This window comes from Stegodyphus dumicola, chromosome 4, assembly GCF_044657685.1.
Source record: "Stegodyphus dumicola isolate Sdum_Otavi_A_Nest chromosome 4, ASM4465768v1".
NCBI classification, from domain to species: Eukaryota; Metazoa; Arthropoda; class Arachnida; order Araneae; family Eresidae; genus Stegodyphus; species Stegodyphus dumicola.
Genome location: NC_140771.1, coordinates 216,497,679 through 216,525,390, shown reverse-complemented (window position 1 = coordinate 216,525,390; position 27,712 = coordinate 216,497,679). Strand labels below are relative to the sequence as shown.

Genomic DNA, 27,712 nt, shown 5'->3' with positions numbered 1-27,712 from the left:
TTCGAAGTGAGTATTTGTGTTTCTAAAACATAAGAAAATGGTAACAAATGGAAGTAAATAACACTATTATTTCATAAGATATTTTCTCCCTCTTTTCCGCATGCTTTCGTGGTGTAATTGGAAGCATACTCGACGCATATTCGAGAGGTTCGAGTCCCGAGTGGGGCATTGCACATTTTTCCAGTCTCCTGCTTTAAAAAAATTAAATATCACGTTCTTGGCCTTTAAACCATAAAATTGAGTTCAAGAGCAATATCGCAAAATAGTTTTAAATTGAGCATATCTTTAGAATTTACGATACGCAGTCTAGCGCGCTGGAGATAAAAATGTTTTTTTATGTACAACTTTGCCATTGCTCGCTTTGAAATCCTTGAGTTTGTTAATAAAAAATTCGTTAAAGCTTTACAAAATATGAAATCGACGATAAAACAAATTCCAAATTTCAAATTTGGACTTTTACATGCCCATATTCGCAGTAGGATTACGTCATTCAAAATTCGATGGCTCTATTTACCGTTGTTTTTTCACAATGCGAGAAATGTACATACATTTATGCAGATTTTTCATTATTTAATTTCTTCAAATATAGTGCAGGACTCTAACATTCGGTGGCAACAGTTTGAAAAGTGAAACGAACATTTATAGTGAACCAACGCAAAATCGCGAAACGAAAACAATAGTCCTTCAGAGACAAAGCCCCTTTGGACTAAAAACTAATGACTCTACAAGCTGATAATATACAGAAAAAGATTCTTATTCCGGAAGAAGGGTGAAAAAGACATTATCCCATGTATGATAACCTATTGTTCATATTATATATTTTATTGTAAACATTACTTTTTTGTAATGCAAGTTTTGTAAGCAAATGATTATGCCTCTGTAATGGTATTTTATAACGGTGGGATCTCGTACATAAAATTATTTAAGATTTTTTTCTTTGGCTTTCAATACATATGTTTAGAGACTACGCTAAGAAGACACGCAGAAAGGAGAGGGAAAAACCTCCCATTCTCCCTCCCCCTTAAAAGGTGGCTGGGGAGAAGGGATCCCAATCGTCAAATACTGATGGTGACGAATAAATGTCCACCATCTTTCACATCAGGCACTACTATGGAGTCATTAGGTATTTCGGAACGAGAAACAGGAAAAATATGCAGTGGCCTTGCTGGGATTCACACTTCGAATAACCGAATGTGTTTTCCAGTTACGCCTTGAAGGTATGATGCAAGGAGGGAGAAAAACCTTACATACTATGGAGACTGAGCTTTCGTCTTTTCAACAGAAAGCTTTCGATAGCATTTTAATGCACATGGTGGTACTTTGCTATAAAGAATTATACATTGTTTTGTGAACTCGAAGATTCCTAGTTTGAATCCAGTGGAAGTTACGGTTTATTTTTCTACTGTACCTCTATCCAAGTTCATCTTCCTCTCTGCAATTGGCCAAACGGTGGATTACATAATAATTCATCACCGCAACTAAAACCATTCTGCTCGGTTTATTTCGGGTTTCCTTTAAGTTTCTTTAATTGATAAAATGTTACAAAAATTAAAGTCTCCTTCCCCTCACTTACTCTTAGGTGTGTAGTAAATATAAAATCACCCAGCAATTCGAAAATCCAGAATTCAACGCCCGATGAAGTTATGATCTATTTTCCTAAGATGTTACGTTAATTCTACGTTTAACCTTTCTCTCTGCAGTGGACTTTAATCATCTTTAAAGAAATCTAATTTTAAGACGAAGAAAGAAATCTATTTTAATTAATCTATTTTAATTTATTTTAAGAAATCTATTTTATTTTATTTTTTTTTAAGAATCTATTTTTCTTTGTTAGTAATATGAGAATTAAAAGCAGAATCGCTTAATTTTCAATATAACTCAATGATATATATAAATCTAAATGTATTAATAGTTTCGAAAATCTCACAGAATACCTTAAAATGTTCAAATGTTTTAAATAAAAGTATTGTTTTTTTTACTCTAACTGGGTTTATGCTATTATTACATTTTACACTATAATTGATGTGAAATTTTACGTAATAGCAAATGAAAATTAAATGCAGTTTCTTAAATTCTTTGAGAGAAGAGAACTTATAAGGTATTTTCTTCCTCCTTTCTGCGTGCCTTCTTGGTGCAACGGTAGCAAACTCGGCGCGTTCGAGAGGTCAAAAGTTCGAGTCCCGGCGAGAGCAATGCTCGTTTTTCATATTTCATGTTTCAAAAAAATCTAATGACTCTACAAACTTGAAATTGTACATAAGCAATAAGTAATACTAAAATAAGATATAAGCGAACTCACTGGGTGCTGAGTGGATACGATAGTTTAATTATAGAGAGGTGGAGGTAAAAGTGTAAGAGGGGCCAGTCCGTCTCCAATCCGCTGAATATTGGTAGTTCGGTCCGAGATTCGAGGTCGTGCGAACGGGCTGCATGGGGGTTTCCATGCTGTTTCTCTATCTGTATTGTAGGTATGGCACAGTTTCCCTTAAAATGTCGTCCATGGGGTATTCCGTGTAGTGCCTAATGACGGAGTATGCAATGAATAAAAGAGAAAAAAAAATATAAAAGTCCATCTCCAATTACCCACCAGGTAACGCTTCTACCCATTAACTATCTTGAAACACAGGTACCCAGCGGCTACTGTGAGCATTCGCACTGAACACTAAAACAGGTGCATTGGTACAATATTGATTGGTTTGCTACAAAATTATTTGGTACATTGATCAAGCTTATTCGCTCTTACTTGTAATTACCTTACAAAGTTCAAAGAACAGTTACAAAGAACAGAATTTAGTTCGAAAACAATATAGTCTTAAAAGTAATCTAATTTTATAGTCCTAAATACTCTACTAATATAATAATGCGATCTTAATGCAGCTAATAATAAATTAAATACAATACAGTAATAAATATAGTTCTAAAACCATGTTTCATTTAAGAGTTATTGTAGCAGATCAGCGATGCTATTAGTAATATCAGTTTTTAATGTTCGTTTATGCTACTTGGCACAAGTCTGTGCCTTCACTTGCTAGTTTGTTGATGGTATTGATTAAGGTGAGAGTTTTAATGTTATGTCTTTTAAATATGCAATCAGTATTTTGAGGGTGTTTCAGACGAAACTCCTTGCCACTAGAAGACGTTGTGGCTTGGGTCTTCTCACCCCCATATATACAAATGTTAGAAGAAGAAATATTTCATTCGAAGAAATGTGTGGGGAAATGGCCATGACATGTTACATAGTGAGTAAGAAACGGGATGTAACTTGTTAGTTTCTCTAACATTTTGGAAGCACTGTGTATTCTCCTCCCGTCTGGGGCCCGGAGTACCATTTTTGCTGTCAGCTTTCCAGTGCTATTTTCTTCCATTTGTACTTTACAGCAGAGAGCGCTCAAGGGATGTTAACAAATGAACCTATTTGAATCAGAGTCGCTTTCTTTGCAAGTTCAGTAATATTATTCGAATTTTCCAATCCTGATGAACAAGCTGGTTACAAGAGTGGATTCACAGTTTTTTCTATGAACACTAGCTAGTTTTCATTATAAACTATTCAAGAACGATATCTTCAAGTTTAAGGTGATAGCATTTGCTTAATTTTCCTTTATAAATTAAACAACTATTTGGCATTAGTGGACACAAATAGCAGAAATTTAGTTTGGTAATTTATTTCATATTTGTATAATTAAGTGTTAGTTACCAATAAATATATTATTTGCTGTTTACTGCGTTTATCTGATAAATGAGAGTTATGTTCTGCGATAACGTTACTTTTCCAGGAACATTTGAAGGTCAAGTATAAGAAGCAAGATGTAAAATCAAGTTCTCAGAAAACTATAATCCTCTGTCTGTCTTGTACTCTTATGCGAAAGAAATGCGCATACATTAAAGATATAAAATTATTTATTATTTATAGGATAGAGAAAATACTTTTTAACTTAAATAAAAATATCTTTCAAATGATTCATTTCAAAGTAGATCTCTTAATAACTGTGAAGTATTTATCATATGTGATAATACGACTTCGTTATTCTTTTAAACTAGAAAAGGCTATTAGTCTCGAAACAAGAATCTGTTTCCCATTTCATTGAGTCGTAAGTAAAAACGTTGCATATTATATTTTCATGTTTAATGTGTCTGTTATTAATTAGCAAACTAAAATATTTAAAAGAAATAGATGCATACCTTAAAAATACTATTTTTTTCCTAAATTTTAATGTGATTGATTTAAGCAAGACTGCATTTAATTCATGATGTATGCAATTAAATACATATTGTTGTAAAATTACATTGCATACTTTTTTAAATACCTAGAGGATGTCTGATTTCCCATGATAGTCTAAACGTATATTTATTATCCTATAAAATGCTTGGATGTTCCATGTAATCCATCGCTATCGATTATCCCTACTTATAAAGCGTATTAAACTTTAAAAGAGTCCTTTTTGTCTCGAAGTAAATCTAAACCATTTCGGACTTTTAAATTCGTTTTTATAATTTTTTCATTTAAAAATTGGGAATTATAATAGTGTCAGTTTCTTTTACTGTAACGTTTTTCCCAAAGTTTTTTTTGACTTTCTAGTTTTCTTTCTTTGTTTGTTTTTTTAATTTAACTTTGTCTGGTCGTCGACTTCAAGTGAATTGCCAGTTTGAGCGAATCTAAATTTGCCGAAACGAAGTTGAATGAATGGTTTAAACAGAAAAAGGCTTTAGTTTTATTTGTCTCCTTCAACCAACACGTGCATTAAAAATAGAACATTGTGTTGTAAGAAAAAACTACTTTTCACATTACTAGCACTTGATCCTTTCTTTAAACTGGCGAGTCAAACGAGAAAACTCATTGCATATTGAGAAATTAAAAGATTTATCGTTTCGAAATGAATATACATTAACCCTTTTCATTTGAAAGCTTAGAATAGATAAAAGGAAAGAAATTATTGAAAGCTTTTTTTCAAGCTCTGCTAATTACGTCTCTTGTAATTTGTTTAAGTGTAATAATAGTAGTTTAATTAAAATCAACGCTGTACGAAACTGCATTTTGGGTATATTTGGGTGGCAAGTAATTCTTGCTTTTATTGTATCATATCTATTTAAATTCGTAAATTATATTCTTTCACCTCTCTCCAGTTTGAGGTATGCTGAAATGCATATTTTATAATACAAATTAAATCTTGAGATAAAAAAAAATATTTCGGAAATAAGTTTTTAGATCGACTAAAGTTAAAGAATAAAATCAGCGTCTTTAAGCATGGGAGGACTCCGCCTGTTATTACCTTATTGTAGGTCACTGGCACTGATTAACCTTAGTTCATCATGAGGGGGTGTCTTGAGTGCACATTTTTACTGGAATAATTAGACACGACATGCCAAATAAAGTAACAGAAATCGAATGTTATTACGTCACAGAATTGTTGCAAGTGCATTTTCTTTCATTTCAGTTCTTTGTTACTTGAACACTGAAGGTGGAGATGGAATTAAAAGGTTTGCACCCATCTTATTGGCATGGGAATCAAAATGAATCCAGAAATGAAAAGCATACTAGTTCAGTTCCTACCTAATCGTATTTTCGGAAGTTTACTTGCATACCCTAAATGTTCCAATTGTAGAAGAGGCAATTTTTTTCCTTCACAGTATTTTTTTTCCTGTTTGAAATTAATTTCTAATCACTAATCTTTCATATATAATTTTGATTAACTTCAATGTACTCTTTAATTTTAATACGCAATTAAATGTCTAAAAATAAGGAAAAGAAATTTCCGTTATGATTGTCTTTGTTATTATCAACACTGATCATTATTAAATTCTTTTTGGAAAATCTACCCTTCTGAAAACATTTCTGTTTGCCTCTATAATCCCGCAAGCTACATATAAAAAGGCAAGAATATCAAGAGCCTTCGATTTTTAATTTTCCAGACAAGTAGACGCTTTTTATAAAATATGCTATAACAGCAACGTTTTATTCACCATCTTAAATCTTAAATTTTTTCCTGATCTAAGAACTGCTACATCGTTTTGGCAGGAAAAAATTATTATTAAAGACTATTTTTACATTTTTCGTTTTAACTGAGATTGCATGGAATGTAACAACAATAGGATATAAGGAATTATGAAATATTTTGTTCCCTTTTTGATGTTTTTGAGGCAAACTTGGTCAGCCATTTCATTTTATCTTGTCATTGCAAGTTTACTAATATATATACTCTTAATGCACATTGGTTTTTCATTCCAAAAATCATTATCTGTAGCCCTTTTAATATTTATTTTGAGCAAGGTGCGATTTCATGCAGAATAGACAGGATTATGGAGAGAGCTATATAGCAACTTTAAGGATGCTAAATAAGAAACCATATACTTTAGTCTTGTGGGGCCATACGGTAACAGATCTTACTTTTGAAATCTGTCATCCTAAGCATTTATTACTTATTTCAAACAATTTTATTTTTCAAGTATTATAATATTCTAAAAAAGGGGATGGTAGCATTCGAACTGTAACCGTCTTTGGAAACTTTCAAGTTTTTCAATCCATTCCGTCTCCAACGGAGCATCTTCTGATTGAGTTTCATTGAATACATTTAAATGATTCGTGATCACTTACTAGAAAACTTTCTAAACAACCATATGAAACTTTTTAATAGATTTTCCCAACCATTCTACTTTTGTACCTTCTAGTGCAACAAATTTCTGCTTACTAAGGTCTACTCCATGCTGTTTACGTGTGCAAAACTAAACCAATAAAAAAAATTTATTAAGTCAATGTCCTTCGTCTTCATCAGTTTGGTTATTTTTGCACTTCAGTTGAAAGATTAAAGTTTTTTTTATTTCTTTTCCGCTTTCTTCGACTTCTGTTCTTTCGATTCATAAGTATTTTGAAAATTTTGTAAAATGGTTTTGTATTTTTATGCTGAATTTATTGCTTTAATTTTTAGTCCAAAGGGGCTTTGTGCCTGAAGGACTATTGTTTTCGTTTTGGCATTTTGTGTCGTCCACTATAAAACGGCGTTCCAATTTTAAAATTGTTGCCAGCAAATATTATAGCCCTGCATTATATTTGAAGAAATTAAATAATGAAAAATCTGCATAAATGTATGTACATTTCTCGCATTGTGAAAAAACAACGGTAAATAGAGCCATCGAATTTTGAATGACGTAATCCTACTGCGAATATGGGCATGTAAAAGTCCAAATTTGAAATTTGGAATTTGTTTTATCGTCGATTTCATATTTTGTAAAGCTTTAACGAATTTTTTATTAACAAACTCAAGGATTTCAAAGCGAGCAATGGCAACGTTGTACAGAAAAAATATTTTTATCTCCAGCACGTGAGTCTCTGTATCGGAAATTCTAAAGATATGCTCCTTTTAAAACTATTTTGCAATATTGCTGTTGAACTGAATTTTATGGTTCAAGCACATAGAACGTAATATTTAATAAATAAATGTAACACATAAAATGTTAAAAATAAATAAATTAAAAAAATATGAAAGGTTTCAGATTTTAAATTACGTCCAAAGGGGCATTTTTTAAAAACATTTTGTGTGCCTAACATTTGGTGGAAACAGTTTGAAAAGTGAAACGGACATTTATAGTCAACCAACGGAAAATCGCAAAACGAAAACAATAGTCCTTCAGCCAATAGACAAAGCCCCTTTGGATATAATTTAAAATCTGAAACCTTTCAGATTTTTTTTCTTTTCGTTTTCTTTTTCTTCCACATTTATGATCTGTGACGAATAATCCATGGAACTCTAAGAAGCAAATTATCTGCGTACATGATTATTCACACTATGCTGATAAGTTCAACGAAAGGAATTTATATATTCCATGTTTAATGCCGCGTGATTTAGTCTAAGAAAAGTACACCATAAACGCGGAAATAAGAATTGTCCAAACGTATTGGAAGAACTGCAGATGACTATCATCGTTGGGATAGTTTATGAATGACACTGTTCGAAGAGTAATGCGAATAATAAAATGGCAAAAACTCTACTCAAAAGTCTTATTTTTTGCACAGATTTGTAAGTACTAATGTAAGAACACTGAGATGTAGATGCCCAGAAATATTGACGGTGTAGATACGTGATGCTTAGAGCGTCCATCCATTTTTTTCAAGAAGCAGTCAAGCCGGATTAACTTCTATACTTATTTAAATTCACATTGATGGACACAATTCATTTGGCACTCCAATTGTGTCTGTTTCCAGGACAATTTTGATACGACAGTAAGAGAAGCGAATATAGGTGATTGCAGCAAAGTCTTAACAGGATGAAAGCTTAAGCGAAATGGGACGCATCAGTTCAGAGGAAGAAGGGAGGGAGTCAAAAAAGGTTTTGGTTTACAAATTACTTTGATTTGGGCAAAAGATATCTACATTAAGATGGCATAATTAATTTGAATGACGCAGTTTAGACTTATAGCGCTATTTTTAAGAGAGAGAAAGAAAGTCCCCAAATTAAATAAAAAATAAAAGAGATTATAGATAACTAAAATTATTAGTTCATATTTTTTATCTTATATATATATATATATATATCTTATATATATATATATATATATATATATGAAATATTGCAGGTTTTGCGGTAGATGAAAATAAATTCACGCTTGAGTCATGGCCGAGAAGAATGTTGCTTAGATGACGAGTGGTGCAAAAATCACAGCTGGCTTGATGGTTAAAACATCATTTTAGTTTTTAATAGGAACAGTTATTCAGGAATACATCTTTGCTTAAAACTGGTACAAACCTAGGGGGTCTTAAACACGCCCTACAATTTCTCTTTAAACAGTTTACATTTCATATAATAAATAAAGAAAGCGAAGCAAGAGCTGCGATTTATTCAGGCAGCAGCAGGCGAGAAAAAACAATGCGTATCCACTTCGGTCCAGTTTATAGCCGGGAAGTCTTTGCCATAATCCTGAGCAATGATTGGGCTAAAGATGTCGCAGTATAGAGAAATTACAGAAAAAGTGACGTAATATGCGGCAGAAGGATGCAAAATGGCGCAAAGCATATCTTTGAAGAGGGAATGTGTTTAATTAAAATTTATAAATTTGAAGGTCTAGTGCCAATTGATTTCAATTAAATTTAATAATTTTGTTTCGTATTTTTATTATATGTATATGTATATATTATTTATTTATAGTTGATTTCATTTAATTTTTCCAGTTTAATTGTAATATGAATAATACCTAGCTCTCGATCTCCAATTTAATTTTCGCAAATTACACTTCTAACAGTGTTTATGTCACACTGATGAAATATAAACATAAACTAAGAGACAGATCGAGGTGAAAACGCAGGAAAAGTATTCAAAATGATTCGTTCAAGCATCAGTGCTTCTTTTATAACATTTATATAATTAAATGGTTTTCTAGGTTAAATTACATTTAACCTAGAAATGCATCAGAAATGGAAAATTATATTCTTTGAAAGGAAATAGTAGTTAGAATGAGAATGTCGTTCTATTAATGTGTCATTTATGAAAAAAAAAAAAAAAAAAAAAAAAAAAAAAAGAGAGAGAGAAAAAGGAAAAAAAAAAAAAAAAAAAGGAAAAAGCATATATATTTTAAAGAACATTAGTTCTGTATTTAATATTTTTCTTTTTTAAAATGACAACTTTATGTAGCAAAATTTTGAAATAAAACATTTCGTAATACATAATTATTTGTTGGAGAATGTTTGACAAAAATATATATGCATTTATTTGTTTAGTAAATGAAATTTTGAAATTTAAAAGAAAGGTTTGATAGAATAGATTGATAATAAAAGCAATCTCAACTGCTAAATGGTGTAGAAAACTGGCATATTAAAATACGAGTCGGTATCATATTTGTCTGTCTCCAAAATAGTTTAGCTAAACTGTATAAAAACGCTTTAGAAAAAACAATTTTAACGTTGTAGAGACATTAGGTATTTTTTTGGAAGCAGGCAAGTTGAAAAATTAGCAACCGCCTTCGCCGGGAATCGAACGATGGACCTCTGGAATACCGGACCAGCGTGCAGAACCACTACACCACGAAGGCACGCTAGGAAAGTGGAAGAAATACCTTATATACTCCCCTTTTTAGAGGGCGACTAGGGTTTTTAGGGGACCCAATCGCCAAATCCTGGGTGCGGAGAATCATCATCCAGCACCCTTTTAGTTCGGGCACCCCTGTAGAGACATTAGGTACATTTTTGGAAGCAGGCAAGAGGAAATATTAGCACCCGCCTTCGCCTGGAATCGAACCACGGGCCTCTGGAATACCGGCCCAGCGTGCAGAACCACTACTTAACGAAGGCACGTCAGGAAAGTAGAAGTAATACCTTATAACGTATTAGTACAATACTCCTAAATACCTTTACAACACTGGCTGTATTTGTGACTAATCATTTCGCTCTATTTTATCTGGAACAAACATTAAAGATTAACCTGTGAAGATGTGTTTTTGTGTCTTTTTACTTTAATTTTCCTTATTTCCTAGATGTTTTTATTCCATCGGTGTACTTTTTATTAAAATTTCTTCTTTTCTTTGAAGGAGACTATGCATTAAGATTATGTAATTAACTGTTACAAAAAATAACCTGACCTTCATTTTCTGTTCTGCTTTTAGTTCAAACTCAAATTGTTGTACTTTAATAATTACGCTAAGGAAAAACAGTTTCGTTGTCTTAGATCTGTCACTTGATTTTGACTAATTTTTTCTCTTTGAATTCTAAACTAACTTCAGTTTTTGTCTGTCACGTTAGCAATTTAAGCTAAAGGATACCCTGTTTTTGTCTCAAAAGTCATACAATATATGCGTATAAAGGAAAATAAAAAGAAAACTTATCAAATATATCTGTTCACAAAGAATAGTTTTATTAATACAAAGGCTATATGTAATTGTTGCAAGCTCAGTTCTTTCATACAAAGAGTAAAGTTACTTTATCAAACAGTAAACATAAATATTAAGGTAAAATTGTTCGCTTATAGCTTTTACTTTAGTGTTTAATCTGTGGACATTCTCGCTTGATGCTCCAACAATAGTCAGCCATTATATGTGCATCCCATCAACCTTGGTACCGTGCCTCCATAACCTTCAAATCTTTGTGGAATTGCTCTTTACTCATCACTGACTGCACCAAACTTTTTTTTGGAAGTTATCAAGTTGTAAAAAATATAGTTTGGTGCTCATGTTGCAAGAAAGCATTTTGCAGCTCTCCAAAAGCTTCTGGACAATTTTGCTGTAATTCTGTGCTCTTATATTTCCAAGAATGTCTTTGACAACGTTTTTGATTGCAAACCAAGCATTCTATCATTCTTCATTCTTCCTTCCGATGAAATGTTTATCTTTAAGGAGCTCTGTCGAATTTGTGGACTTTATTTTCAAAAGGCAGTCTTTCTTTCTTTTCACCGACAGCGAGGCAGCCGGTCCACTGGGTAGTTAGCATATCGGCCAGGTAGCCACGCTGACGGAAATAACTTGAACAAAATAATACACTTATAAATACATATTGTGCTTAAGACAACTGCTAGGGGCAGTGCAAACAAATGCTGGACGAAGACGACAGTGCATGATGGAAGAAGGGTGCATTGCCGGTGAGAAGAACAATTTCAGTTACATATTTACAGAGTTATGGATAGGTGGTTACAATTACTAAAAGTAATAAGAAGTAAAATACTAGAAAGTAACATAATACATAAAATTAAGAAAAAGGCAAAACAGTGGAAACAATACATAAAATAAGGCAAAATACATAGTTCAAGGTTCATAATTCAAGGTTTACAGTTCAAGGAGATAAATATATACAGGGAATAAGAAATGCCGAATAAGCTAACTTAAGATAAAATTAGTTCACTACAGGTACAGAGCATACAGGGGCTGTGCTGGTGACGAGGATGGTGGCTGAGAATTACTCCAGCCTGTCTGAGATTTTGCGTGCAATGTTTATGCAATCGCATATGCGTTTCAATGCATTGCGATTTTTTGAAGTAGCTTCGGCCCATGCATGGATGTGGCTTGCTACTAGTTCCCTAAGATGATATTTGGCGGTCTCTCTGCAAGCGAACAGATGGTGGTCCGGATCTCCTACCATCCCGCATGAGCAATGCTCGTTTTCGCGTCGTCTGAAGCGATGCAGGTAAGTCATGAAGGGACCATGTCCTGTTAGATACTGAGTGAAGTGAGACGAACCAGATTTTAGAAGCCGGCAGACTTTTGGTAAAAATCTGTAAACTCTTCTGCCGGTGGTCTCTGTCTCCCACAGATGTTGCCAACGTTTGAGTAATTCTCTCTCGAGCTCAGCTTTTAAGAACGAACCCGGGAGAGGCACGTCAATTGTGCGAACGTGGGGGTCAGTTGCTGCTCTTTTGGCTATTGCATCTGCAATTTCATTGCCCAGTATTCCAGTGTGGGCAGGTACCCACTGGAGTTCAGGCCTATAGTATTTAGGTGTTCTTAGAGCTTTTTGTATGGCCCTGACGAGTGGATTTTTACTACACGTGCCTTGGATTGCCTGGAGGCTAGAGGCTGAGTCTGAATACATACTGGAATAGTTATTTTCCAGTGCGTAGACAAGTGCGGCTTTTAATGCAATCAGTTCAATCTGAAAAACTGAGTTGTGGTGCTATTATTCTTTCCCAGGTCTTTAAGATCTGGTTCCCAAGTAAAACACAGTATCCGCTACCGGTGCCACATTCTTCTTTGGAACCATCGGTGTAGATTGCAGTGACGTTGAATCACGTTGGTGACCTGCAGTTAATCGAGATGTTGAATTCAGCCGGGTGGCAAGGTGGCTCGGGAATGCTTTGCTCATAGTCAGTATAAACATAAGTCCTGTCCCAAAATTTGTTTCAAAACTTTAACAAATTGCTTCATGAGACCCAGGTTTATATGCCGAGGTGGAAATAAAATGGACTTTCTGTCGAGAAATGACTGATGTAGATATCTGGGCCACCAGGTTTCGGGTCAGATCTCGGCAGCTAATTCGGCTATATCCAATGCTTCTTACGAGTTGTGCTGTCCCACATACATAAAAAACAGTGATAACTGGTATATCTGCGTTGTCAACACAGATGATTCATTGAAGCATGAGATATTATAAGTAATCAATGATTCCGTTTATGTCTTCATATTCTTCCTTCGAACATACTGAATGGCCAATTGGGACTGCACCAAATAAATTTCCATTGTAGAGCAGGACACACACAGAACTTCGCTTTGAGCTACCAATGAACAGTCGCCACGCAGTTACGTTGTACATCAGTATTTCTAAATGCTATCTCTCTAGATTTCATACAGAAGTAATTGAAAATTGAACAGCGTCATGAGTTCTAATAGCTCATGGAAGAGCAATCGACTATAAAATGACGGTTAAGTTAGAGCTATAATATGGAGTGTATAATGTTTCTTTATCTGGATTGTAATATTCGTTTCAATCAGTCCATCTAATTATAATTACTCTAAACAGTAAAAATACAATTCTCCTAAACTTGAGTTCTTTCTATCGTTATATGTAATGTTTACTACTGGTAAATGCTAAAGCACCTGAAGCAACAGGAATCGAGTAAATTGAGTAAATTTGGAGTACTTTAGTTGCAGTAAAGTGAAACAGAATCTTAGCCTCAGCTACTTTTCCTCCTCAGTTACTGGAAGTAAAAATGAGCAAAGAGAACATGTGTCTGTTTCAATAAAACAGAATGGCATCTATTGAGCAGAACGTGAAAGAAAAAAACTTCTTGAAAAGTTGTAAAAAAAAAACGATAAGAACTGGGATCATTAAAAAAATCGAAAACCTCCTACGGATGTGAAATGTGTCCATGAAATTTAGTTTACTGAAAGAAGACGCTTTTAAAAATTTTTAGCTGCAGAAAAACGAAAATGTAATTTCTTGATCAGCAGTAATGGCCATTTTATTAATTCTGAATTTACGTCTTATACTTCATGTAGCAAAGTTTTAAGTCTCTTCTTGTTTGGTTTGATATGCAGATACACCTGCTCGAATGGGGCCAGGTGTTTCAAAAGTTTATCAGTTACCCAGGGTGAGATAATACATCCCGATTTTAAACCTGATTTCTTGAGTTGGTAAACCATGTTAACAATCTCAGAAGGTAAGCAAATAACTAATAGTTTTCCTTAATGCAAATCTATTAACGACTACGTTGCTAAACTATGACTCTTCCTTTGTTAGGCAGAATTTCATATTCGAGGTTTAATGAAAATTTTGGGGACTGCTAGAACGGTTGTTTAAATTACGAAATTCAACTGTTTGTATATGTATATGAAAATTAGATAACTTATTAAAGCAAGAAAGTAAAAGAAACACCTTTCCTGCAATTAAAAGGAATGCATTTTGATAAAATTAAGCAGGCAATCTATTCAAAAATGTAATATATTCAACAAAATTGATTTCTAAGATATAAATAAAGTAATTTAAAAAAATCAAAATTTACATTTAAAACTATAGAATGATTTGATATCGAAATCTGAAAAGCTTGGAGCTTAGTTAAAAAGTATCAATCAACTGTTGTTAATGTCTTATATTTTTTACAGTCCATGGTTAGTTAATACTCTTTGAATACGTTAACAAGAGAACTAGTAAAGGGAAAAAAGACCTCACTTCGAATAAGAAACTAATTATTTCTAAAGCAAATAAGAATGCTTATTCTTGCTTTCATGATCACTGCTGGAATCATTTAATGTAGTCATTGAACTTCTTTTAATAGTTTTCGCAGAAAAAAATATCTTTACTTGCCCTTGCGATGTATATTTAAATGTCTTACAATAAATTTTTGTGATCTAATAAGAAAAAAAAAACATGTTTATTAGTTCAAAAAAATATATAATTAAAGATCATACAAGCAATTAAATCGAATTTTGTATCCTGATCGTATTGTAATTAGTTTTGGTTTGGCCTTTTAAGAGCTGCTATGTCTTATTTAAAAAAAAAATTTCAGAAATAATTTCTTTTTTTTTCCTTGCTGAGAGGCATATCTACTGAAATCATGGCGAAAAGAATAAAAAGAAAAAAAAATCTGAAATGTTTCAGATTTTAAATTACGTCCAAAGGGGCGTTTTTTAACATTTTGTGTGTTACCTTTCTTTATTAAATATCATGTTCCTCGCACTTAAACCATAAGATCCAGTGCAACAGCAATATCGCAAAATAGTTTTAAAACGAGCCTATCTTTAGAATTTCCGATACAGAGACTCACGCGCTGGAGATAAAAATGTTTTTTCTGCACAACGTTGCCATTGCTCGCTTTCAAATCCTTGAGTTTGTTAATCAAAAATTCGTCAAAGTTTTAAAAAATAGGAAATCGATCATAAAACAAATTTCAAATTTCAAATTTGGTCTTCCACATGCTCATATTCGTTGGAGGATTACATTATTCAAAATTCGATGACTCTATGTACCGTTGTTTTATCACAATACGAGAAATATACATACATTTATGCAGATTTTTCATTATTTAATTTCTTCAAATATAATGCAGGACTCTAACATTTTGTGGCAACAGTTTTAAAAGTGAACCGACATTTATGAGTCCGACGCAAAATGCCAAAACGAAACTAATAGTCCTTCGGGATTCAAATCCCTTTGGACTAAAAAAAAAAAAACAGCTGATGGAGATTACACTGAGGGAGGGAAATTTCGCAATTTAAAAAATTCGCGTACAAAACATCAAACAAGAAAAAAAAAAAAGGTTCTCAATTTTGAAACATCATCATACAAATATATGTGTTGCGTTAAAAAATTACTTTATTAAAAAAATACTAAACCATACTCTTAGCGATTTTTAAATTTTTTTTGTATAAAATCATGTCTTTGATGTTTTACAGCCCATTTTACTAAACGGCGAGTATTTTGAAACTGCGAAAATTTCTGGATCTATTCTACCACGACCTTCTAATTTTGAGTCTAATACTATTTCTAATAATAATTAATCTTCTAATATTATTTCTAATATATATTATTATATAATAATATATATATAATTCTATTCTAATAATTTGAATTTGCTTTTTCTTTTTCCTGTAGTTTTGTTCCCTCTCATAATGTTTCCTCCAAAATGTGATATTTTCACTAGGAACTTGAGGAACGTTTTCTAGTTAATTGTATTTAGAAATATTGTGCTTGGTATCATGCTTGCGTTGCTATGCTTGCTAGGCAATATATTACGATGTATTAATTAAATATATTAAATACTTATTATACACTATTGTTTCACTATTACGATGGTACTTTCTTTTGACTTAGCTACGAAGCTGTTTATGCGTACATGCTTTTCCTAGTTAAGCAAAATTACAGATGGAGCCTCCGAAATTTTATAACCATAAAAAAAGAATTACGTCCAAAGGGGCGTTTTTGTAATGTTTTGTATGTTACCTTTATTTATTAAATATCATGTTTTTTACATTTAAACCATAAAATTCAGTTCGACAGCAATGTCGCAAAATAATACTAAAATGAGCATATCTTTAGAATTTCCGATAAACAGTCTCGCGCATTGTTTTTTCCGTATAGTGTTGCCATTGTTCGCTTTAAAATCGTTGAGTTTGTTAATTAAAAATTCATTAAAGTGTTACAAAATAAGAAATCGATAATAAAACAAATTCGAGACCCGATACTTAACAAAACAGGCATGAATCTAACACAGTAGAAATCACAAACCAAACACAAAGTGTACTCTTTCTGTGCAGAGAGGGGTAAACCCGCTCTTTTATGGTATCAGATCAGAACCGCTCATTCACCGAATTAGTTCTTTTTGCTCAATCGTCAGTAACTCGATCATCAATAATCGTCAACTCGATCGTCTCAATCGTCAACTCATCGCTCAATAAAAAAAAAAAACTTTGATGAAAAGAGCCTGGAAAAAGTAACGAATTAAGAACGGTTAGCGAGGATGGAACGAACAGTGGGATCGGGAACTGTTAGCAAGGATGGAGCGAAGAGCGAGAACTGTCGAACGATTAGTGGGTCGAAATAGTTTACTTATTTTTATTTGTCAAATGCCAGTTACATTGGACGTTAGGCCATTAAACTTCTTGCTTGCCAATAACGCTGAAATCTAGAAGAAAAATTTGTCAGTGCTTCACATTCGTCCAAATTAGGCAGTCTATCGCTTAGCAAAGCGAATCCGTTCTCTGAATCAGCTCAAGAACGAATAGCACAGCTCTATATGTTTGGCAATGAACATTGCCGTTTTCAAATCGTGATGATTGTGCAATGGTACGTTTTTATAATTTTGTCAAGCAATCGAGTAGGATTTGACCTCTCTGATCTTTTACAAACTATATACGTAACTTTTAAATGCTCAGCATGAGAATATTTTAAAAATAAATAAAATTCAAATTTTGATGAGAAATTGCTATGCATTTTCTGCATTCCAATTTTGACATTATAAAAGTCTACAGAGCTGCCTTTTAAATTTATACGAATTTTACACTACACTACAAGAGTATTTGTTACCTACCCGATTTTGTAATTATTGCCATTGTATGCACGAGATGTCTACATAGACTAGCTTGGTAAATAAAAGACTATTTTCCAAATTAGTCTATGTTTGCATAAGTTAGCGTTCAACGTGCATAAGATGTTTAATTTATCTGACAAATTACAACTCCATGTACTTTACAAACCGAGTGGCACAAAAGCGATAAAAGTCATAGTTTTCTTTTATTTTTTTAATAAAATATGTAATTGATGTAATTTGCAATCTACAGAACTAACAGCTTTTATGCATACTTGCAATTTAATATAATGCATTTCTAAAACACAGGCTGGCTAGAAAATATTTGATAAAAATTTAAAGGATAGTAGAGGAGGCCTAAATAAGTATGTTTGTATGTTTTGTAAATGAATGCATGTGCAGTAAAAACACGTTGAGATACGGTATTTATTTAGATGGTATACGGTATTTATTTCTCTCGCATTCATAGCATGCCTTCGTAACGTAGTGGTCAGCACGCTCGGCACGTATTCGAGAGGTCCGTGGTTCCGACGAAGCCGTTGCTCATTTTTAATGTCTCCTGCTTCGAATTAACCTAATGACTCCACAGTGACGCCAGAACTAAAAACGTTGATGGGTGATGATTATCCACCCCCAGGATTTGTCGATTGAAACCCCTAATCCCCACTCGCCCGTTAAAAGGGGTAGTATATAAGGTATTTCGCCCGTCTTCTTAGCATGCATTCGTGGTGTATTTGTCAGCACACTTGGCGCGTATTCGAGAGATCCGTGGTTCCAGTCCCGGCAAAGGCGTTGCTCATTTTTCATGTCTCCTGCTTCGAAATAACGTAATAACTCTACAGAGAGCTCTTGTGCAGTAGATACAAGCATTTTGCCGGAGTAAATCTTCGTTCTCCGATCGAATTTCGAGTTATATGTATTGTTACAGGAACGCAGAAATTCCCAACATGCATTTGTTCTGTTATGCTGCGGCTAAAATGGAGCAGTTATTCAAAGGAGGCATAGAAAACGATTCCTGGGCGTCCTTTAAGTAGCTGCTGCGTTTAAATTTGCAGCCTTGTGGATAAAATGAATATCGCAGAGATCCACGGTCGTGTAGGGATGCATTATTTCCAAATTCGCATCAGAAATGGAGTTTACACCATCAAAACGCTTTTATCTACTACTCAACCCTTTAACACCTTAACATGGGATTTCTGCACACAGGTTTCATTCCCTCTATACGCTTGCACATTTTTGCCAGATACTTTTGTATCACTCTCAACATACTTAGCAGCATAAAACAAAATGTTTTTGATATAACAAATACCTTAGCGAAATCTTTCCAAATTTTTTGGCGTGTTACGTCACGTCATGTTATGTTACAATGGCATTCATGATCACGCGACTTGAAGTGTGTTGCCACTGAACGAGATTCAAGACTTTTAATTTTGCTTCCGAGCTGTTTTTGACACATTTGGTAAGTTTTCTATGCATCTCAAACTTTGGTTGCTGGTCAATGTTATTCCTTTTTCTAGGGATAGTTAAAGCAGACGAATTAGCTTCAGAAATTTGAAGTTTTGATATCTGTACAGAGTCTACGCAATATTTCGATAGTTTTATTACTGTTTAGCTCTATTTCGTGTTAGGATTTTCTTCTGACTATAAAGACTGCTTCGTCGGTATATATTATGACACAGTGTGGATTGTGAGTGGTCATTAAAAATACTATTGTAAATAATGTTCTAGACCAGGAATACCCAGTTTTTCTTTGACTTTCCTATACGATTCAAGTGATCAGAAATCGTTGTTTTACTTATGCGAAGCTCTCGAACAGTTGTGCACGGGTTATTTTTAACTAAAGTCTTCAAATCGTTGTCATCAACAGCTAAAGAGCGTCCACGACACTCTTGATCTTCCAAGTCAAAGTCTCCCCGGCGCAACTTTTGGTGCTCTGTAGATTCATTAACATTTTTATTGCCCCATATTTCGTTGAAATTTCGAGCCGTTTGTACTGCTCTGTAGCCTATCTTCTACTCCTAAAAGTAAGTAGATGCTTTTGTAAACACGGAGACCGTGCCTCTCTGTTAAAGATTTGCGATAAATAAAAAGGGTCTTTTTACATCCTTTCCGTGTTGTATTCATCTTCACGCCTGTTGCGAGAATTCGCCAGGTTGAACTTTGAGATCTAAAGATATTCCATGATAGCTGAGAAAGTCAGATCTTATAAAACAAAATCAGAGATTTGAATTAGACAAAAGTTCGATGCAGTTTTTTAATATTTTATGTAAAATTTCTTAACATAGATCCCACGTTCGTTCGAATATATTTAATCTGTTTCTGGCTGTCGATAATAAATTATCGACTCAACTAAAGTCTGCTTCCATTAATTAATCATTAAGATGATCTCTTTCTTACTGCATGATATAGTTTTACATCAATAAACAATTAATTATCAATTATCCAGCATTAACTATTAGTAATACTGTATACTTGAAAGTACCTGTGCATATTCGAGTGTCGACTCCCAGTCAGCCCATTGAACATCACTGATACCCTTTAAAATTTCTTTGATCCCTTTGGGATCTCCTGTGACTGTTGACAGACTTTGCATAGGAACTCTGAGATCAACTCTGTCTTGTAGTATACTGCTAATGATTCCTGAATTGTGCACTGTGAGATATGTTCTATCTGTAAGGTAATTGTTGAAAATTTCAGATTAGTTGTCTTCGCATGTGACATTCTTGACAACATGAAGACTAGATGGTAACCAAAGAGTATCGAGGGTATTCCATAACTGTGTAATACCCATTTATTTTGTTATTTAAGATAGCTTGGCTTCATTTCTATGAATGCGTATGATACTGATTTCTCTGCCCGGAAGCCGTATCAGTTTTTCATAAATTCTTTCTAGAGGTCACTTTGTTTTAGTAATCAAATAAGTTACTTGATTTTGTGACCAGATAATAATTGAGATAATTAAAAATTTCTAATAGTGAAAAACTCGAAAGATAGTCTAAGGTTAACAGAAAAAAAGAATTTTTTTATGTATCCAGCATTACAAGATGATATGCATTCATTTCATTAAAACAACAGCTTGCTATAATAAAAGAATTTCCAAACTCCCTTTCGAAATGCTAATATTAAAGCCGATGGGTAGATTTAAGGCATCTTTAGTTTTAAACAAAATCAGCTCTTTCCTTTCCATAAATGTTATGATGACCACGATCATAAACAAACAGCAATTTCTCTAAAGTGAACTCATAGTTAAAAGGGTTTCAATTACCAACGTGTCTTTGCTAGTAATATTACTTGAAAGGTAAAGACAAGAAAGAGATTCAGAACCAACAAGGTACCTTGAAGATGGAATTCCGTTTTGTTTAATCCACTTGAATGCAAGATAAATATAGAGACGCTCTGTTCGAAAATTATGCATTCATTTCGTGTATGATGCTTAAGATAACAAGCATCAGACTGGTCTTCAAAAGGAAAAAATTCCAACCAACCTTATTATTCATTTTACTTCCACCTGCGACACAAATTACATGAAAACATTTCAGCATTTTCTACATAATAACAGAAATTTATGAGTTGTAGAGCAGGTCGATAAGGAATATCACAAGAGAGTAGATTTCCATTTATGTAACTTTCTAAAGAATTTATCACTACAATGAAATATTATTTCTGTACTTACTTTCCAAACTGTTCGCTTACAAGAAAAAAAATAACTTCACAATTTTGTGCTCATTAGCTACTGATAATGTAAAAACGAATCCTCTGCTGAGTCTTTATTATATTCCTATTGTTAAACTTTTGCATAAGAGCATGTCGCCAAGCTCAAGTGCCACAAGAAATGAAAGACACAATACATTGCTTATATATTAATTTCTGGACTTCATTGTTGCCTCCAAAAGTGTTTTCAACAATAAATGAAGATCTTTAATAATTTATTGTAGTTGAAAGAATTCAATGGGCTTTTTCCATCATCATTTTCTATCGAGTAGGAGAGAAAAGTACTTAAAATATTTTCTGCAGATTCGAAGAGTAAGTCGCCATCAGTCTAACTGGCAAAAACGAATATTATATAAAGCTCTCCTAGAAAAATTTAAAGCAAACTGTCTGCAAATGCAGTTTTAAACAACGGAGGGGTTGACTAATAGATTATTTATATTTATGTTCTAAGGTGTAAAGCCAGACCTAGACTGTTAAAATCATAATGATAATACTATAATTTCAACAGAAAATACGAAACCGTACAGACTTTGTCTTTTCTACATGCCTTCGTGTTGTAATGCTTAGCTCACTCGGCGCGTATTCGAGAGGTCCAGGTTCGAATACGCGCCGAATCAGAACTTACTTCAGACTAACTATTAACTTCAACAGATAAATAAACTTTAACAGACTTATGAATTGTGCACTATAATGAACAGTGAACTATTTATGAATTATTAACTATTTATCAACTGTGAACTATTATTGCAATTCAACATACCATCAAAATCCTATTTTATTTATTATGTATATAACCAAAAATTTTTATCTAAATCTTTATTTGTACTCTACATTACGCATTCTATATTCTATGTACGTATAATCAAAATTTCTGTTAATATCTTTATGAATTTTGTCACTGTATGTCAAAATTATGTGTACATCAAAATCAAAATTTTTATTGTAACATAAAATTTTAAATAAACGTGGTCCCACTGAGTGAGCAATAAAGCTGAAAGTCTTCATGGCGGCACAGCTGCTCACCCAGTGGTCTCCTGTCTCCTGCATTATGCAAGGGCATAATGAGAAATCTCTTGTCGTGCCTGATGCATTCTAAAAATTTCTCAACAACGGAAACGTCTGGTCAGTTGCTGTAAAGGCTATCAAGACAACATCTGATAGTCAGTACAAGAGATTAGCTCTACCATAGAAATAAAACCGCATATCAAGCAATACCCATATCTGCTTCAAGCGGATGCTTGGGATATTGATTTCAGCTCGTTTTTGCCTCAAAATGATCGGAAATTTCAAACATCTCATCTTTCCCTTACAGCGTGTATTTTTTAAAGAAATATCATTCTGCTGACTGCTTTACTTCTAGGTATAATAATTTTAATGTTCAACAGTATAGTTGTTTCTGAGTGCGAAAAACATTTCAAAATAATTACTTTCACCTTCTGATTGGAAGCATTTAAATACGATTATTTAACATATTTTATCCACTAATCAAAACGTGTAAAAAAAACAAGTAGTTATGATTGATTAAGAGTTTTCTCTTACGTTATCTACAACTGAGGACATTCGTTTTGTAACTTCTCCTGTTTCAAAACCGAATTCGGAAATGCTGTTAATTCATTTTTAAAGAGATTTTTCATAATATTATTTACTTTGCAGTTGAACATCAAACCGAAACTGAAAGCATCCAGGGCAAAAGTCGAAGAAGTAGAAAAAGTCGAGTAATTAAAAGTTATATTTATCAAGAAACTTTAATATCGATTTCGAATTCTTCATTTTAATAATAGTTCAACTTATCTAGAAACTAAAAAAACTGAGTTTCTATTGCATTTTAGAGCTTAAACAAATGTTTTTATGAATTATTACCACTATTTTAGCGGCCACATAGCATCTCAGCATGGCACGCGGCAATAAACGAACTGAAAAGCACGTTTTTATTCTGGATGGGAGTTTTCCTTTTTAATAGGTGGATTATTACTGTTAGGATTTTTTTAAACATTAGACATTTTGAGCAGGTTATACAAAATCGTGAGGATATTATATGTATCCTATATTTCATACCAAAGTATTAATTTTCCCAGTATTTAGTGAACATATATTATTACTAAGTATGTATGGTATTATTAAATATATATGTTACTGACAAAGTTTGAAATCTGATATAATGCGTAAAACTAGCCGGCAATCTAATTTATATTACATTGCCGGACGATTAATATTTCCCACATTTCCTGGGCATTCTATAGAATGCCAAGGAAGAAGCCCAGGAAGAATGATGTAAAGAAGAAGCTAATAAATGAACTTAATAAATGATAAGTTAATAAATGATGTTAATAAATAATGTAAAAAATAGTTAGTTTATAAAATGTGTAATAGTTAATAAATAAAGAAATTAATAAATGATGTAAAAAAGCCAAAATGGCTACTAAGAAGGAACCATGGAACTACTGGCCGCTGTATCGCTAGGTTGTGATGTTTGTGAAAAACGAAAGTACATTCATTTAATCCTGTTAAAGAAAGAGTCAATACTACACAGTATTGCGTCACGAACGCTGAGTTATTTTCTGTACTAAACTCAGTACTGGACACGGACGGGGTGACAGAATGTTGAAAGAACTTTCAACCCAATACAAAAACGTTACACGTAATGATATCGAACTGTACAACCACCTTTGGGAGTCCTGCCAGAAAAAACGAAAAGGTAATTGAAAGAGCACTAATATGAAACTTATGATTGTTTCTGAATTTAATTTCCGTTTTCAGGTAGATCTTACTAATACACAGTCTCGGCCAGATAGAAAATACAAATTTATTATGTTGCATCAAAATCATCTCACTATTTGTTTACTTATTTCGAATAACAGTTTTTAATGGCACCCTTCCATTAATTTTCAAAATAACATTTGTATTTTTGAGGAATGAACGTCTTTTAAATAATAGCCTTATCTTAAATATTTTTCATTCTTTGCCTAAAGAGCCTTTGTCATTCTATAGAATGAGTAGGTATTATATACAATGCCTAGGGAAAGTTGTAATAATTCTCATATTTCATACTTTGCCTAAAAAAGTCCGGCATTACATACAGTGCCTAGACATCCTATAGAATGCCGGCGTTTCATACTTTGCCAGTAACATATATGATGTATGTTACTATTTTACTAAAATAAATTGCGTCTGGACAATCCCTATATTCTAACAATTTAATGTAAAGCTTGTACTCAAGAGGTGAATTGTCCAAAGGCTCCGGTCGAGCTGAGGTTATATGTTTTGTTACACTTCCTCTAGCATATGACGTTTAATCAAGACAGAGATTTTCCATACTCTAAATCCTAATTGACCAGTAGCAATATAAAGTATAATATGTATTCAACTGATTAGTTATCCAAAAGTTCCGTCGAATTGAACACACTAGTTTATACACTCCTAAGCCTTTGTGACATTCTCTCCAGAATATGAAGTCGAGACAAAGTTAGTCTAATCAACGAATCGTAATATAAGACAGAGTACTCAATCAGCTAGTTATTCGAAGATTAATGGATATTTTAATCCACATGCAATTGAATGTGCAGGGTTTGTAGAGACATTAGATTTTTTTGGAGCAGGAGATGGGAAAAATGAGCAACGCCTTTGCCGGAAATCGAACCACAGACCTCTGGAATACGCGCCCAGCGTGCAGACACCTACACTACGAAGGCATTCTAAGACTGCAGAAGAAATTCCTTATATGCTCCCTACCTGTTGGGAGGCTGGGGATTAGGGGACCCAATCGCCTATTACGAAGGCATGCTAAGAAAGTGGGAGAAATACCTTTCCGAGTCTTTTATTACATTCTTTTTAGGAGATAAATGGGATCGAGACAGAGGCTTCCTGTAAAGCATGTTTCAATTCATCAGTTGTTTTTTCAAAATTGCTCGGTAGTCTGTCTCTGTATGGTACAAAAAAGTGATTTACACTATTTTAATTAGTTAAAACAGTATTTGAAGAGATACTGGGATGATCAAATTGATTGACCCAATTTTAAACGATTCTATTTATGAAATGTGCGAACACAAAAGGGGAAACAAGACATAAACTCTTCCCCTTTACCCTACAAATATTTTATGTGCTATGAAAAATGAAAAGACAATAATCGTATTCAAAGTTTAGAGTTTTCAAAAGTTTAGTGCATACGGTATTTCTCCAGCCTTCTTAGCATGCCTTCGTGGTGTAGTGGTCAGCACACTCGGCGCGTATTCGAGAGGTCCGTGGTTCGAATCTCAGGGAGGATATTGCTCATTTTTCATATCTCCTGCTTCGAAATAACCTAATGTCTCTACAAGAGATCATGCATGTTTCTAGAAACTTTTAGTAATACTCTCCCAAAATATCAAGTTGCATGATATAAGAGCCGATGATAGTGTCGGTTGGCTGTGATAATCAAGCTATACCGTATGTTGTGATTGACTGGCTTAAATCACTTAAGGAAACGTCACTTAAGGAAACGTCATCAACTGGGTCAGTAAATTTGAATCATTTTACACTTTTGAAATTCAAAAACCAGTTTGATTTAAAAAGCTATTAAATTTTTATTTTAAAACATATGCTATTCTAAGAAATGAAAACTCTCAATATTTCGCTTTATTTCGTAGTAACTAGCTTCTTCTTTGTGCTGTGTTTTAAATTTCACGATGGAAGATTAAACCTAATTAACTGCTAAGTTATTCCTTGCTTAACTTTCTTGTGATTCTGAAGAATTATTCTTTCGTCTTAAATATACGTCTAAGAACATGGAACGAGAGATAAAAACTAGAGATAAATCTTAAAGTTTATTAAAACTGCGTGCTGCACATAAAACTAAAATTTAGCGAAACTTATCCACTACTGTTTAAATATAAATGCTTAAATATGTGAATAAGAATCAATGACTTAATGATTAGTCGCCTTGTGTACTTAATAACCATTTAACATCAGATCGGCGTACAGATAGATAACTTAACTACTCATCGAGTGCTTTCCCAAACCTACTAAATTATACATTCACTCGTAATTTAATTTTATATTTTATTGAAGGTTAACGAAAAAAAACGAAAGTTAATAGGGCAGAATTAATACTATTATCTTAAATAAACTTTACAATGATAAATTCGAAGTTATTGCAGTAATTTACTTAAAAATGTAGCAATTTAATACACTTCCATGTTTAGAATATTTATTATCTTAACTCTTATTTTTAATATGGGGACATTTTTAGACACTTATACCATTAGAATAATGAATAAAAACTGTTTTCACGAAAACGTTATATATCTTGGAAACAGAAGTTTTTTTGTAAATTGAAGAAGCATCACATTAAAAGCGCTAATCTGCAAAATTTTGATTCTAAAAAAGAAAAGAGTTATTCAACGACTTAACACACACTTGATTTTGAACAAAACTGATTTATGAATTTTACATAATAGCTCTCAAATATACAATTTTCTTTATTAGCACAAAGTATCGAAAATAAGCTTAGATAACGCATGAACGTGAAAATAGCGAAAGTAAACAAGTACAAATTTTAGCCAAAATATCAACAAAGGGCTTTTGTACAAAATTAAAATATTTTATTATAATATCTTAAGAAATGTCGTTAAAATCAGTCTTAAGATATCAGAAATTGTAGCTGTAAACCAAGAATAAAACATAAATTGAATATAAAATTTTTAAAATGATTTCAGCATTTGAGTAAAATTTTCCTAAATTAATTCTTTACAAAGAATATATTGTAAATCTGTCAATGTGGTAAATAGTACTATTTTCAGAAGAAAAGCAAAAATATATTAACACTGGAAGTTTACAATCAAAGCAGCTTTTGCTAAGTAAATAACTAATTTCAGTACCATTAATATGAAAATTTATCAAAAATGATAACATCTTTCATTATGGTAAAGATGCAGTTTATACTAACGACAAGGATAGACCTGAATTATAGATACATTATTAAATGGAATACAATGGAACTATCATTGTTGGTTTTCCTTCTAGGTTTAACTCACTCCAAAAGTGTGTTCTTGTGAGTGTTTATAAACACAATTAAATTTTTCTGGGAAAGGGGATCTTCGAAAGGCATATCGTCCCTCAAAGCAGATTGCAGTGAGCGGACATAGAAGGCACTTACCAATCTTTTCTCCTACGACTGCCAACTCAAAAGCTTGGTCGCTAATAAGCATGCAGTCTGCTAAAAAAGGAACACCTATAATTTGTTCAATTTACTTCGTATTATGTTGTTCTGTAGCAAAGGTAAAGAGATATGAAAACTTTCGATTTTGAGATATATAATGTTTGGGGCCTATACTGGATTACGTTCATTAACTGAATCAGGAATGTTCTTTTTTTTTTTCAGACATTTACTCATTCCAAGAAAATGCTGCAATAAGCTAATAAGCTTACTTATTCATTAAAAATAATTAAATATTTGATACCATTCCATTAAGCCACGCCATTTTAATTCAGTCATAGTTACATGAGAAATTCTAATGTCTGTTATTCTGAACTTTGCTAGTAAATAGTTCTCTCACTAGTGCCCGAATGATTGAGACGGCCGTAGTCTGACGCGGGTTCGA

The 27,712-nt window shown here is 33.0% G+C and overlaps 1 protein-coding gene and 1 long non-coding RNA gene across 3 annotated transcripts in view; one reads left to right on the top strand and one right to left on the bottom strand.

Annotated features, from left to right (window-relative positions):
• The window catches only part of LOC118184001 (uncharacterized), a 143,267-nt gene that overhangs the window by 55,872 nt on the left and 59,683 nt on the right, over window positions 1–27,712 (top strand). The window lies entirely within an intron of this gene.
• Window positions 1–27,712, bottom strand: part of LOC146997819 (uncharacterized) — a 338,237-nt gene that overhangs the window by 299,633 nt on the left and 10,892 nt on the right. The gene's annotated exons all lie outside the window — the stretch shown is intronic.